General features: G+C 45.7%; 1 protein-coding gene and 1 pseudogene across 1 annotated transcript in view; both read right to left on the bottom strand.

Annotated features, from left to right (window-relative positions):
* LOC149344504 (uncharacterized) overlaps positions 1–15184 on the bottom strand; it is a 389372-nt gene that overhangs the window by 207696 nt on the left and 166492 nt on the right. The gene's annotated exons all lie outside the window — the stretch shown is intronic.
* LOC149344506 (uncharacterized) lies at positions 4181–14200 on the bottom strand (annotated as a pseudogene).

The following is a 15184-nucleotide window of genomic DNA, read 5'->3' as shown; positions in this document are numbered from 1 at the left end:
ATGACCTTCAGATAGCTTGCACAACCTCAACATCTCAACATGCGAAAGGCAAATGCAATTATTCACAAATAAATTTGCAACATAGGCTGACAGAAATGGTCTCCAGTTTTCTCCGCAGAAATCATGGCCATTCCTTTCTTACTCAAACGAGGCACATGGGCAAATCCCACCCTAAACCTGAATAAAGTAGTTACTTGTAAAAAATAAACATATTTCTTAGCATAAAATTTGACAGAACGCTCTCGATCCCTCAGCATACCCAAAGCGTTGTCTAGAACACATTGGTGCGCCGACCGGTCATGTCTCTTACAAATTTACCGGTCTGTAGTAAGCTGTAAACTGAATTATGGATGTATGGGATACAAGTCAGCGAGACCGTCGTACCTTAAAAGACTAGAGCCAGTACACAATCTAGGCTTGCGTCTTTCTGCTGGTGCATACAAGACGTTTCCCATAAACAGTATTTATGTAGGAACTAACAAACCATTACTTACAGACAGACGGCGGATACTCACGTGTTCATACATTTTAAAAATTCGTTCCCTACCTAAACACATCTGTAACCAAGTAGTCACAAAGTGCCTATGAAGAACATCATTTAAAAGAAGCCGCAAACTACTAGGCCTCAGCTCTGCGTTTTGAAGAGATGTGCGAAAACCTCGGCGTGCTAGACACATTACCTGGAATTGCTCCAGGACGAGATCCACTACCTCCATGGTACCTTTTTCCTGCAATCGCTGATTTTACTATTACACAGTTCCGTAAAAAAACACTCTATAGCAGGTTATATACAAGAATTTCTTGCGCTCGAGGAAAAATACAGTATTTTAACACCTTGTTATAAAGATAGCTGAAAACAACATGTTTACGTTGGAACCGCAGTGACACAATGAAAATGGAATGAAGTAGTAAGGCTTCCAGTCTGCATTAATCTTCACTGCCGAATGTTATGCCGTCTGTGTAGCCACTCAACAAATAGTAGACGAGAACACAGACTCGCTAAGTATACTTACAGCCCTCAACGCTAGAAATGCAGTCATTCCTATACTTGGTGACATCATGCATAACATTAAAACAATCATAGGGCAAGGACAAAACAAAGTTCTGCTCGGTACCTAGTATATTGGAATTAATGGAAACGAGAAAACAGACTACTGCGTTGCTCAAGCTCGCGACAAGCAAATAAAGCAAATATACCGCTTAAAGATTGCATTAAGTTAGTTCATCGTAACTTAAGACAAAACTGGCAGTCCGTACGGAACAATGAAGCAAATCAGAAACTACAATTATTAAAGCCAGTTTTTGATTAAGGGAAGTCCTGCACCCACCAGGAACGTTTCAAAAAAGTGATTATCGGTGTCTTCGTATAAGGCACACTCAGCTCACACAATTTCCTACTAACTAAACAAGACAAGCCCCATTCTGAATTATGAGAAGATGAGCGAACTGTAAACCATTTGTTATTTTCATGCCGACACCTAGGAATAATGAAGAAAAAGCATTTCACTGTTTATTAAAATGAAAGCATACCATTTCACTCAACTTTGCTCTTAGGTGAAGATGGACTTGTAGACATTTCAGGTTTTTAAGTTTTCAGTGGTAAGAGTTGATTTAAAGAAATTGTAGATGCAATAAGATATGGTAACGTTTTTATACAAGCAGATTTTTTGAACTACACTTCCATCCTGAGTAGCAGCCTGCGGTATTGATTCGATATGTTGAGAGCCTCGACATCCTTGCAAAGCCAAGGATGGCTACAAAGTTTACCCGGCTTTCTTTAAAGGTTTTAGTAGTGGCGATTTTTAAAATATCTTTCTGTTGCCATCACTAGGTAGTGAAAATAATGTTTTAGGCCCTCTGCGCCGCCGATCACTTCATTTTATATAAAGTTATTAAGAAAACATTTCCATACCTCGTCCCCCGATGACGTCAGTTGGCTGAAGAGCCATCCTTCAAGCTCGCCTCGTCTGCCTGACGTCATCGGGGTAGGAGACGCGCAGTGAGGAGTGTCGTCCTAATCGGCTGCAAGCTACGGCGTGCAGTAATGTTTCGAAATTATTTTTAAATTATTAAGAATTCATGCACTGCTTTCAAATTTGACTCGGAATACCCACAAAGAGCACAACTACACATCTGTTGCACTAGAATATGCTTTTCCGAATCATTTAAGGGTCTCTTGAACGCATGTCGAGCAAAAAAATTTCTAGAATGGGACTTCGTCATTTCGAGAAGCGTAAAAAAAGTTTGGTGGCTTGTTCTAACACTACACTCTTGATTTTTCTATTTAAGCGCGCGCGCGCGCGCGCACGCACGCGTGTGTGTGTGTCACTATAGGTCACCATAGACTGGAAGTCTATGTTGACCTTTCGTTGTAAGTGTGCTCTCATCTGTGAATATCATCAGTCCCCAGTCCTCCATAGTCCAGTCCTTATGCGACTGTGCGAATTCTAAACCCTTTGTAGTGATCAGGGAGCGAAGGCGTGGCTGTCCTGCTTTGAAGGCCTGCTTCGTAGAGGCGGTGTCGAAAAACTTGAACACCAAGTTTAGCCCGAGCTCGTTTTTTATCGGTTAGGCTATTAAAAAAGGGATGTCTGTGACGGCTACAATAATCAGTACATCTTCCTTCAAGAAATGCTTCGGCGCGGCAGACAAGGACGAAACATAGAAAACACACCACAGAGCGCCAAGTAACAACTGATTTTATTGAAACCCGCGTCAACAAATATGGTTTGCGCTCATCAACGACAAAAAAAAAGAAAAAAAGCAAAAAGCAAAAAGATAACATCCAGTAAAGGGAGCACTAGGTACAAAATGATTAGCACCCATGGCACGTGTGACACAAGCGGACATCGGCATGCCCCAAATCTAATCATTTTGACAGAAATTCTAATTCTCCCTTGAGAAGCGCCACAGATGGATTGCTCACGGATGTGTTTGTCCCCGAACGAAGAATTACTGCTGCTTCAAAAATTTCTCTTTGAAGCTGGTCTTTTCTGCTCTCTAAAATAACTGTACCGCTGAAGAGCGGGAAACAGCCACATTCTTTGTAGTGCGCCGGCAGGTTCTCCCCAGTGCTGTTCTTGACAAAGTTTGAGTGTTCTCTTAGTCTGTCATTTATGCACCTGCCGGTTTATCCAACATAAAAGTGAACAGAACACAGGTGAACTTGGTTTTTTAGATCGCGCCTACTGCACATGGGATGAAATAATTTTGGTGTTTTTTGAAGCAGACTATTCTTTCTGATTGCACCCTGCCAACCATCGGGCATAGTGTTGACAGTTTACAAGGTGCCGTAAAAACCATGCTGACACCATGCTTCGTAGACACCTTTTTAAGGTTGTGTGAAACCTTGTGTATGTATGGTACAACCTCAAATTTCTTTTTTCGTGAAGGTTGCTGTGATGTGGCCGCTCTGCCTGGGGCTTCAACTTGTTGAATAATGATTCCGCGGCTCCCATCATCAGGGATGACTTGTAGCCGGCCATGCGAAGAAACACTGTTTGAGTTAGTTGTAAAGCGGTCGTTGACCTTGTGTTCGCTAGACGTTAGAAGGGCTGACTTAAATAGGGAAACCACAAGGCCTTGTCCACAAAAGGCCTTCTACGTTTCGCCCGTTTTTGCCGCGCCGAAGCATTTCTTGGAAGTATGGATCACCAACTGACCTACAAAACAACCCTTCTAAGATCTTCTTCCGCGGTGGAAAGTGGCCGCGAACAGTGAGGAACGTCCGACAATCTGCGTGAAGCGTTGTAGCCTTTCAAAACTCTGTTGACTGTCGAAAGCAGTCTCCCGGCAACGTCCGCAAATCTTCTTTGGGGAATTTCCTGGCGGTACAAAGCGGTCATTCCGATCCTGTCGGCGTCCGACACTCGCGACATGACTTTCTTTTCAAACAGAAGAGACTCAAACCGATAACTTAGCACCGACGCCGTAGGGGAATAGATTGCGAACGTGCAGCACCACTTCCAGTCATCGTTTAAATCTCTTAAAGCTTTCTTTTTTTCGATGCAGCGCTGCCAACAGTAACAGTGGCTGATGTGTTGCACAAATGGATGCCTTGGCCAATTATTCTGCAAGGTGCTGTCGAGCTCAGTGCTAGCGACGCTGGAGTTGCCGCTGCAACTGACGAAGTACCGCGCGCAAGTTTGTCAGCCTCTGGAGGCGGGTTCTCCGGAAGAGGTCAGGATACCGTTGCGCACGGCTTTCCCCGCAGATACGTGACTTGGCTTGCTGGGCCTGGTCTGTGGCCTGCAGCCAGAGGTGGCCCGTTTTCGTCGGGGTCTGTGGCATCCTCGTCCTCATCCGACAAGGGGACGTCCAGACAGAGGTTGTGCAGTGTAGCACACGCTCCGATGATGAAGGCCGCTCGCTCCGGCTCGTATTGGTGCATCGGGTACCTTTGCAGGCACTTGGAGCGGCTCTTCAGCACGCCGATGGCGCTCTCGACGGTGGATCGCGTGGGGATGTGTGCTGCGTTAAATAACCTCTGTAAAGAGGCCGCACTGGGAGGGCCTGGCACAGGTGTCAAAAAGGTAGCCACTCCAAAGGGTAGCCACTGTCCCCTGCATAACCAGAAGTGACGCGCAGTTAAGCGTGGTCTTTTTCGTCGCCGATCTCAAGACCATTCATACAATGGAAGATTCGTACCATGCAGCCCACAGTCAAGCTTTTCTGAAAGTGAGAGCCATCGCAGTGGGGACAATGCATGATTTAGATTTTTAAGGGGGCACCGTTGTAAATAGAGCGTTGGAACTTTATGCTTTTATAAACAACGCGCTATTTCGAATACGACAACAGTATCATACAGTCGCCTGCTGCTGTCTTGGTCTCTTAGGCTGGAAATATGCATTTCAACAAAGCCTATATGTGTTGTTTCAGCAGGAGCAATTAACACAACGACGACCACACACGCGAGGTGTGTGTATCGTATTGTGACATGCTTTCGTGAGCGCAACTGCCATGCCTCATTTTTGCAGCTTCCGCACATATGTATAGGTAACCGAGGCCAGGGCTTTCTCGCTTCTCACCATGAAGAAACTCCCTGTCTTCATTCATTCATTCATTCGTTGTTATTTGCAGAATTTCTTTCAAAATACAAAACATTCGCTGTACCCTTGCCCATTAGCGGGTAAAGGGTCATGTGACGGAGGGTACAAATTGTTACACAGCAGAGAAGGAAAGTAATTAACAAATACAAAAATAATTCTGGACACACACAGCATAGGCAATACAAAAGCATTCAGTCACAATTTCATTAAAACATTACAATAGTTTCCAAAAGGTATTTATTTGGAGCTGAACTAATGTCATAGGCTTGCCTAATATGTACTGGCGAAGAATTCCAGATCAGGGCTCCGTTAAATTCTATGACCCTTTTTCCGTGCACATTATGAGATGGAGGCAGGCTAAAATTATGATTAGCTGCAGCTCGCGTACTTCGTAATGAGAGTTTACGCAAAGCTATGGGAAGATGGTCATTGGTCTCTATTATACTGTGTATACTGTTTGTGCAATTTTAATTCACATAATGCATTGAACGGCAGCACATAGACAGAATTATACAGGGATCTTCTGGATTGACAGACACTTGAAAATGTAATAATTCGTAAAGCGCGTTTTCGCAGACAGATTACGGGTTCGAGATAAGTCGTGAAAGAGGCACCCCAAGACTCAGTGTAGTAAGAGAGGTGACTATGAATGAAGGAAAACTAAGAATGCGTATAATGGGATATGCGAAACCTTCACCAGTTTTAAGTAGAACATAAGCTAACAATGTCACAAGTGGGCTTAGTTGGTGTTTCATTTTTTGATCTGTAGTAGAAATGCGCTGAGTCTAAAAGGAACAAGACGATACAGGACTGAACGAGGTGTAGTCTTGTATCGTGAAGTCCTGTATATTATTGTTCTTTTTACACTCGGCGCACTTCTACTACAGATCTAAAAAGTAGAACCTAGCATCTGTGTGTGAGCTTCGAATAGAGGTAATGCGTGTTTTCCTGTGCATGTCCGACTCAAATCAAATCCGTAAATATTTGTACCAGCCAACTTCTAGTTTTGTGCCGCGTAATGATATGTGCAGTTTCTCAGTATTCAGTTGCTTTTTTCTGGAATGAAAAACTGCATACTTAATCTTGCTGAGATTAATGGTTAACTGATTGGACGTGAACAACGTAAACACATTTTCTAACTCAGCATTTATTTCATCCTCTATTTCGTCAATATTAAATTCTTTATTTCTGCCTTGTAAAGATACAGACAGCGGAGGCGCAGAAAAAGCCGAGAGACAGCTTGACTAAGCCGCAGCCCCCTTTCGCTTGGCAGCAGCTTGACAGCAAGGCTTTTAATACAAAAGGCAGTTGCAAAGCGTGATAACAAGTATACAATAATGAGCAGGTACAAGAGAAAACGAAAGAACATTATACAATATTAACACAATATTCACATAGGGTAGACACAGGTAATAGCAGCAAAGAAAAAAAAAGAGAAAGAAAAAAAAAGCACAAGACAAAAAATCCTACATGCTAGCATACAAAGCACGCAAAGACCTGTTTGACGAACTGAAAAGGTCAAAATTATTATATATATACGCGTTTAGCAGGGACGGAAGAGTGAACTGCAGGCGTTCTCTACCCGAGTTTAACCGTGGGGTCACATAAATACAAGCGCGATTTCGTCAGCATACATTAAAGGCTCCAGCAGGCCTTGCTCCACCTCATGGCGCAGCCACGCATAGTTCCACGAAAAGGCGTCGTGGTCCGAACCCGGGCAGCGCGGTCGACAGAAATGGTTTTCATGTTAGAGTCACAGACCTGAGAGAAAGCAGGCACAGTACAAGCTTAGTTGGCAACTTTCGCCGTCGAGGCCCGAGCTTGCAGTCGAACATATTTGGTCAAAAATGGAGAGGGAAGCGTACTATCATTGTGTTTAGGGCGTAGTAGCCCTTGCGGCTCCAGAAGACTGCCGTGTGTGGAGCAATGCCTCGCGGAGCCTTGATGGCGATGAGTGTGCCATCCACACAACTAGCGACGCCAGGGATGCTGCCGTGGCGCAGGTAGCCCTCCTTCGCAGCCGCTTTCTCTTCCTGGCTCGCCGCAAAGCGAGCCCATCCCGCGACCCCGCTTTGACTACTGCAGCCGACACGAGCCACACACATTTTCTGACCGTGGGCTGGGCTATGCCGGCGTTGGCTTCATTGCCCACAGCGCCTTGGATCCCGTCGGTGGTGAAGAAGCGCAGTGCACAACACCTGCCGCCGAGAAGTCAGAACAGCCTTCGTTTACCCTCCTACCGGGTTGCTCACGGGGAAGCCCACGTATGGCGAAGTAAATAGCCGTCATTGTCGCCCTGAAATCGTTTGAGACCACTTTTTTCTCTCTAAGAACAATTGGTCAGACAGCACAACAGCTGTCGCTGTACTGCCAGCGCACTCGCCCGCGCACCTCCTAATTCATCGGCGAGTTGGTCGCCCAGCCATTGTGCAGCCTCCTTCCTCAGTCGAAAATGGCGTCGAAACAACTCGTCCTACAAGTCAGAACACTCTTCGTCTGGTAAGCAGGTATGTGAAACTATAACGATAGGTGATTTGATCTGATAAAAGCAGAAAAACTTTCATAGTCTGGCAGAAGCCACGGATGCAAAGAGGCTGTCGTGCACAGCATAACACTTCGATAGTTTAGACAACTGCATTGCACTCCTCCAGAAATTCTTTATTCGCGGATCCTGCACAGATTGCAGAGGTATATGGAGACTTTCCTCGCTTCTGTCAACTATTTAACGGTCAGTCTGTCTATCCTCTCGAAAAAGCTGGCCGTGTGTATAACCTCTGGTAACAATTGCTGGAATGTTACCGGCGTGGATAATGCAGCAGGGCAATGGTTGCTGAACACTTGTACTGCTAATTTCACAGAAGGTTTAGAATGAAAAGTCAGATTAAAGTGTCGAGAACTCAGCTTTGCAATAGACCGAGTTTGCAGTTCTTGATCCCTGTCATAACCCTGTCGTATGTACGAGCTTTTCATTGTGTCACTGTGGACCTTGAAGACGTACTTGAAAAACATAATGCACAATCACTTGAGCAAGTGTGGTGCATTGAAAATAACGAAAGTGCTTCGCCACTGACTACTAGATAAAACTTTTGCAGGGGCTACAAGTTTTGAAATCAAAAACAGTTTGATTCCCCTGATGACAAACCACATCCACAGGCTGGAATCCAGCTCCAACCAACATTTCGTGGTGTGTGTCACTGCGTACCCTGAAATCACACTTGAAAGACATAATGCGCAATTACTTGAGCAAGTGTGGTGCACTCAAAACAACAAAAGTGCTTCGCCACTGACACCTAGATACAGCTTTTGCAGGGGATACAAGTTTTGAAATCAAAAACAGTTGGGTTCCCCTGATGACAAACCACATCCACAGGCTGGAATCCAGCTCGAACCAATAATATTTCGTGGCGTGTGAAAATAAGGTCATGCAGAACAGTTGCAGGTGTTGTGTTATCTGTAAAGAAATAGCCAAGAGACTGCTTCCACGGCGTGCATACTCCCTTGGCAATGGACACAAGTGCCTTGTTTGCAAGACTTGGACCTTGCACTCCAAAGAAATAGCTAAGAGGCTGCTTTCACGGCATGCATATTCCCTTCACCACGGACACAAGTGCCTTGTTTGCAGGATTAGAACCTTGCACTGCAAAGAAATAGCCAAGAGGCTGCTTGCACGGCGTGCATATTGCCTTGACCGTGAGCACAAGTGTCTTGTTTGCAAGATTTGGACCTTCGACTGCAAAGAAATAGACAGGACGCTGCTTCCATGGTGTGGATATTCCCTCAGCCACGAACACAAGTGTCCGGTTTGCAAGATTTGGACCTTGCACTGCAATAGAATAGCAAAGAGGCTGCTTTCACGCAATGCATATTCCCTTGACCATGGACACAAGTGCCTTGTTTGCAAGATTTGGACCTTGCACTGCAAACAAATAGCAAAGAAGCTGCTTTCACGGCATGCATATCCCCTTGACCATGAACACAATTGCCTTGTTTGCAAGATTCATACCTTGCACTGCAGAGAAATAGCCAAGAGGCTGCTTCCACGGCGTGCATATTCTCTTGACCATGAGAACAAGTGCTTTGTTTTCAAGATCTGGAACTTCGACTGCAAAGAAATAACCAAGAAGCTGCTTCCATGGTGTGCATATTCCCTTAGCTACGCACACAAGTGTCTGGTTTGCAAGATTTGGACCTTGCACGGCAATGGAATAGCCAAGAGGCTGCTTTCACGGCATGCATATTCCCTTGACCATGAACACAAGTGCCTTGTTGGCAAGATTTGGACCTTCGACTGCAAACAAATAGCAAAGAAGCTGCTTTCACGGCATGCATATCCCCTTGACCATGAACACAATTGCCTTGTTTGCAAGATTCATACCTTGCACTGCAGAGAAATAGCCAAGAGGCTGCTTCCACGGCGTGCATATTCTCTTGACCATGGACACAAGTGCCTTGTTTGCAAGATTTGGACCTTGCACTGCAAAGAAATAGCTAAGAGGCTGCTTTCACGGCATGCATATTCCCTTCACCACGGACACAAGTGCCTTGTTTGCAGGATTAGGACCTTGCACTACAAAGAAATAGCCAAGAGGCTGCTTCCACGGCGTGCATATTCCCTTGACCGTGAGCACAAGTGCCTTGTTTGCAAGATTATACCTTCGACTGCAAAGAAATAGACAGGACGCTGCTTCCATGGTGTGGATATTCCCTTAGCTACTGACACAAGTGTCTGGTTTGCAAGATTTGGACCTTGCATGGCAATGGAATAGCAAAGAGGCTGCTTTCACGGCATGCATATTCCCTTGACCATGGACACAAGTGCCTTGTTTGCAAGATTTGGACCTTGCACTGCAAAGAAGTAGCTAAGAGGCTGCTTTCGCGGCGTGGATATTCCCTTGACCACGGACACAAGTGCCTTGTTTGCAAGATTTGGACCTTGCACGGCAATGGAATAGCAAAGAGGCTGCTTTCACGGCATGCATATTCCCTTGACCATGGACACAAGTGCCTAGTTTGCAAGATTTGGACCTTGCACTGCAAAGAAGTAGCTAAGAGGCTGCTTTCGCGGCGTGGATATTCCCTTGACCACGGACACAAGTGCCTTGTTTGCAAGATTTGGACCTTGCACGGCAATGGAATAGCAAAGAGGCTGCTTTCACGGCATGCATATTCACTTGACCATGGACACAAGTGCCTTGTTTGCAAGATTCGGACCTTGCACTGCAAAGAAGTAGCTAAGAGACTGCTTTCGCGGCGTGGATATTCCCTTGACCACGGACACAAGTGCCTTGTTTGCAAGATTTGGACCTTGCACTGCAATAGAATAGCCAAGAGGCTGCTTTCACGGCATGCATATTCCGTGACCATGGACAAAAGTGCCTTGTTTGCAAGATTTGGACCTTGCACTGCAAAGAAGTAGCTAAGAGGCTGCTTTCGCGGCGTGGATATTCCCTTGACCACGGACACAAGTGCCTTGTTTGCAAGATTTGGACCTTGCACGGCAATGGAATAGCAAAGAGGCTGCTTTCACGGCATGCATATTACCTTGACCATGGACACAAGTGCCTTGTTTGCAAGATTTGGACCCTGCACTGCAAAGAAGTAGCTAAGAGGCTGCTTTCGCGGCGTGGATATTCCCTTGACCACGGACACAAGTGCCTTGTTTGCAAGATTTGGACCTTGCACGGCAATGGAATAGCAAAGAGGCTGCATTCACGGCATGCATATTCCCTTGACCATGGACACAAGTGCCTTGTTTGCAAGATTTGGACCTTGCACTGCAAAGAAGTAGCTAAGAGGCTGCTTTCGCGGCTTGGATATTCCCTTGACCACGGACACAAGTGCCTTGTTTGCAAGATTTGGACCTTGCACTGCAATAGAATAGCCAAGAGGCTGCTTTCACGGCATGCATATTCCGTGACCATGGACACAAGTGCCTTGTTTGCAAGATTTGGACCTTGCACTGCAAAGAAGTAGCTAAGAGGCAGCTTTCGCGGCATGGATATTCCCTTGACCACGGACACAAGTGCCTTGTTTGCAAGATTTGGACCTTGCACTGCAAACAAATAGCAAAGAAGCTGCTTTCACGGCATGCATATCCCCTTGACCATGAACACAATTGCCTTGTTTGCAAGATTCATACCTTGCACTGCAGAGAAATAGCCAAGAGGCTGCTTCCACGGCGTGCATATTCTCTTGACCATGAGAACAAGTGCTTTGTTTTTAAGATCTGGAACTTCGACTGCAAAGAAATAACAAAGAAGCTGCTTCCATGGTGTGCATATTCCCTTAGCTACGGACACAAGTGTCTGGTTTGCAAGATTTGGACCTTGCACGGCAATGGAATAGCCAAGAGGCTGCTTTCACGGCATGCATATTCCCTTGACCATGAACACAAGTGCCTTGTTGGCAAGATTTGGACCTTCGACTGCAAACAAATAGCAAAGAAGCTGCTTTCACGGCATGCATATCCCCTTGACCATGAACACAATTGCCTTGTTTGCAAGATTCATACCTTGCACTGCAGAGAAATAGCCAAGAGGCTGCTTCCACGGCGTGCATATTCTCTTGACCATGGACACAAGTGCCTTGTTTGCAAGATTTGGACCTTGCACTGCAAAGAAATAGCTAAGAGGCTGCTTTCACGGCATGCATATTCCCTTCACCACGGACACAAGTGCCTTGTTTGCAGGATTAGGACCTTGCACTGCAAAGAAATAGCCAAGAGGCTGCTTCCACGGCGTGCATATTCCCTTGACCGTGAGCACAAGTGCCTTGTTTGCAAGATTTGGACCTTCGACTGCAAAGAAATAGACAGGACGCTGCTTCCATGGTGTGGATATTCCCTCAGCCACGGACAGAAGTGTCCGGTTTGCAAGATTTGGACCTTGCACTGCAATAGAATAGCAAAGAGGCTGCTTTCACGGCATGCATATTCCCTTGACCATGGACACAAGTGCCTTGTTTGCAAGATTTGTACCTTGCACTGCAAAGAAGTAGCTAAGAGGCTGCTTTCGCGGCGTGGATATTCCCTTGACCACGGACACAAGTGCCTTGTTTGCAAGATTTGGACCTTGCACTGCAATAGAATAGCGAAGAGGCTGCTTTCACGGCATGCATATTCCCTTGACCATGGACACAAGTGCCTTGTTTGCAAGATTTGTACCTTGCACTGCAAAGAAGTAGCTAAGAGGCTGCTTTCGCGGCGTGGATATTCCCTTGACCACGGACACAAGTGCCTTGTTTGCAAGATTTGGACCTTGCACTGCAATAGAATAGCAAAGAGGCTGCTTTCACGGCATGCATATTCCCTTGACCATGAACACAAGTGCCTTGTTTGCAAGATTTGTACCTTGCACTGCAAAGAAGTAGCTAAGAGGCTGCTTTCGCGGCGTGGATATTCCCTTGACCACGGACACAAGTGCCTTGTTTGCAAGATTTGGACCTTGCACTGCAATAGAATAGCGAAGAGGCTGCTTTCACGGCATGCATATTCCCTTGACCATGGACACAAGTGCCTTGTTTGCAAGATTTGGACCTTGCACTGCAAAGAAATAGCCAAGAGGCTGCTTCCACGGCGTGCATATTTCCTTGACCATGAGAACAAGTGCCTTGTTTTCAAGATCTGGAACTTCGACTGCAAAGAAATAGCCAAGAAGCTGCTTCCATGGTGTGCATATTCCCTCAGCTACGGACACAAGTGTCTGGTTTGCAAGATTTGGAACTTACACGGCAATGGAATAGCCAAGAGGCTGCTTTCACGGCATGCATATTCCCTTGACCATGAACACAAGTGCCTTGTTGGCAAGATTTGGACCTTCGACTGCAAACAAATATCAAAGAAGCTGCTTTCACGGCGTGTATATCCCCTTGGCCATGGACACAAGTGATTTGTTTGCAAGATTTGGACCTTGCACTCCAAAGAAATAGCCAAGAGGCTGCTTTCACGGCATGCATATCCCCTTGACCATGAACACAATTGCCTTCTTTGCAAGATTTGGACCTTGCACTGCAAAGAAATAGCCAAGAGGCTGCTTCTACGGCGTGCATATTCCCTTGACCATGGACATAAGTGCTATGTTTGCAAGATTTGGACCTTCGACTGCAAAGAAATAACCAAGAAGCTACTTTCACGGCGTGTATATTCCCTCAGCCATGGACACAAATGCCTTGTTTGCTAGGTTTCTACCTTGCACTGCACTGTACTCTTCAAGGCCTTCAAATCTGTCGGACACTGATTTGTACGAAAGCTCCTTTGAAACATGCATTTCATCAAATATTATAGTGCAAGCCCTATCTTGCCGTGGAAAAGACTGCTGTTTCTTTATCAAATCAAAAATTTCAGGATAAACCCCGACCCTGAGTGGCAAGTGTGAAAGCCACAGCTGCAGAGACCTAACAAATGGAAGTTTAAGGAGTGTGCTACATTATTTGTAGCCTTTTGGGCTGTGGAAGTACAAGCCCGAGGCAAAGGCTTTGTTTTGGCTTGACCATGGACGGCCAAACTTGCACACATTGCGCATCTTCAACGGGGCTTTAACAAAAGCAGCAACAGCTGGGATTAAATGCTCACGCAGGCTTTCTACCAATTCGGCAGTGGTCTTCATGTGACTGCGCTGAAGCAGTAGACCTTTTAGCCTTTTATTGCGGTTACGGCGCTGCCTGCGCTTGGCTCGAAGTTTTTCAAGATGCCGCCTTTCAGTGATGGGGCTGATGGAAGATCCTGCAGGGTAGGGAATTGACTGAAGAGCAATGAGTTGCTATGTCTAGTTAGTCATAGCTGTATAATCTGGCAGCACCAAGAAGTACCCAATACTGTGAAAATGTGGCAAAAATCACTAATCTTTGTGAGAAAGAGGCGAACCGTTGAGCTGAGCTCCTAGTGACGGGTGAGCAGTCTGCGACAATGCTGTGACGTCCCCTGCCATGCCAGGTTCTAGAGGTGAAGCGCTGGCTATAGTGCTTGGTCGTGCATATGCGTGGCCAACAGCTATCATAGGATATAACGAACCAAATCGAGCGACAGCACAGTTCGGAAAGTAAAGCCAGAAACCCAAAAATGCACATATAATAACTAAGCCTCACCCGCAGAGTTAACACTAACACGGAACCATCACCAGGCCACTGGTGTGGGCACGAGCCTGGTTCAGCGTAGAACAGGCACGATAGTCAGGCAAAGCGCACAGTCAAGGAAGGTAGTATATTTCTCAGCCATAACTCGCGGGGCGGTTCCAACAGATTCGAAATAACAATCACCTTGGAAGGCTTGCTGCGTCTGGGACAACAGGCCTAGGATGTACACCTTGGCAGCAGGTTCACCGAAGACAGCTACTGTCATAGGAAGCAGTCCAATTGGCTTTCAGTTATTCCCGTTTACGAAAGACGTATGCCAGTTTGCATGCAACCCTGCTGACCTGGTTCTCCAGCACGGCACACTGACGCCGAAGGAGGACTGTGCAGAGTCCATATGAATTAATTAATTAATTAATTAATTAATTAATTAATTAATTAATTAATTAATTAATGAATGAATGAATGAATGAATGAATGAATGAATGTTTATTTGGACAGAAATTCAGAGTCTGTCGAGGAGGCTGACAAAAAGGCAACGAATGCCTGACTAAGTGCCAGTCCCTTTTCTGTCCCCTTTCTCGGGGCTGTGTTGGCTTGAAGTGTCAGAAATTGCAGCATTAGTGCGACGAGACAGGATAACTTCTTAAACGGGCCATTTCTTAATTTATGCCCTATACGCTTATACGCTTATAATTATACGCTTAATTTATACGCTTTGCCAGACGTGCTGTGGCAGACAGCTGTCGATAAGGAATTGCTTTGTAAGCTCCCGCCACTGGCCGCAAACCGAAACAAGGTCTGCAACGACGCGCTGCATATGCACCACACACAGGGGGCTCAATAAGAGCGTTGCAAGCGAATAAAAAATTCGGCATAATGTTATGCTAAAATAATTTACTTATTTAACAAAACCTGGCTTTAAAATATTAATTTTTTTTGTTGTTGTATAGCACTTTAATCTCTGCTTTAGTATTTCTGGATATGAGTGATTTTCCCCGCACATTCTGACTGTGCTGCAGTCGCGCTAAATCGTTTTTTGGGTCCAGCTTTCGCCACCATTGTGCAGG

This window comes from Amblyomma mixtum, chromosome 5, assembly GCF_055824585.1.
Source record: "Amblyomma mixtum isolate Tamu chromosome 5, ASM5582458v1, whole genome shotgun sequence".
NCBI classification, from domain to species: domain Eukaryota; kingdom Metazoa; phylum Arthropoda; class Arachnida; order Ixodida; family Ixodidae; genus Amblyomma; species Amblyomma mixtum.
The sequence above is the reverse complement of the archived record's forward strand: the minus strand, read 5'-3'. Positions and strand labels throughout refer to the sequence as shown.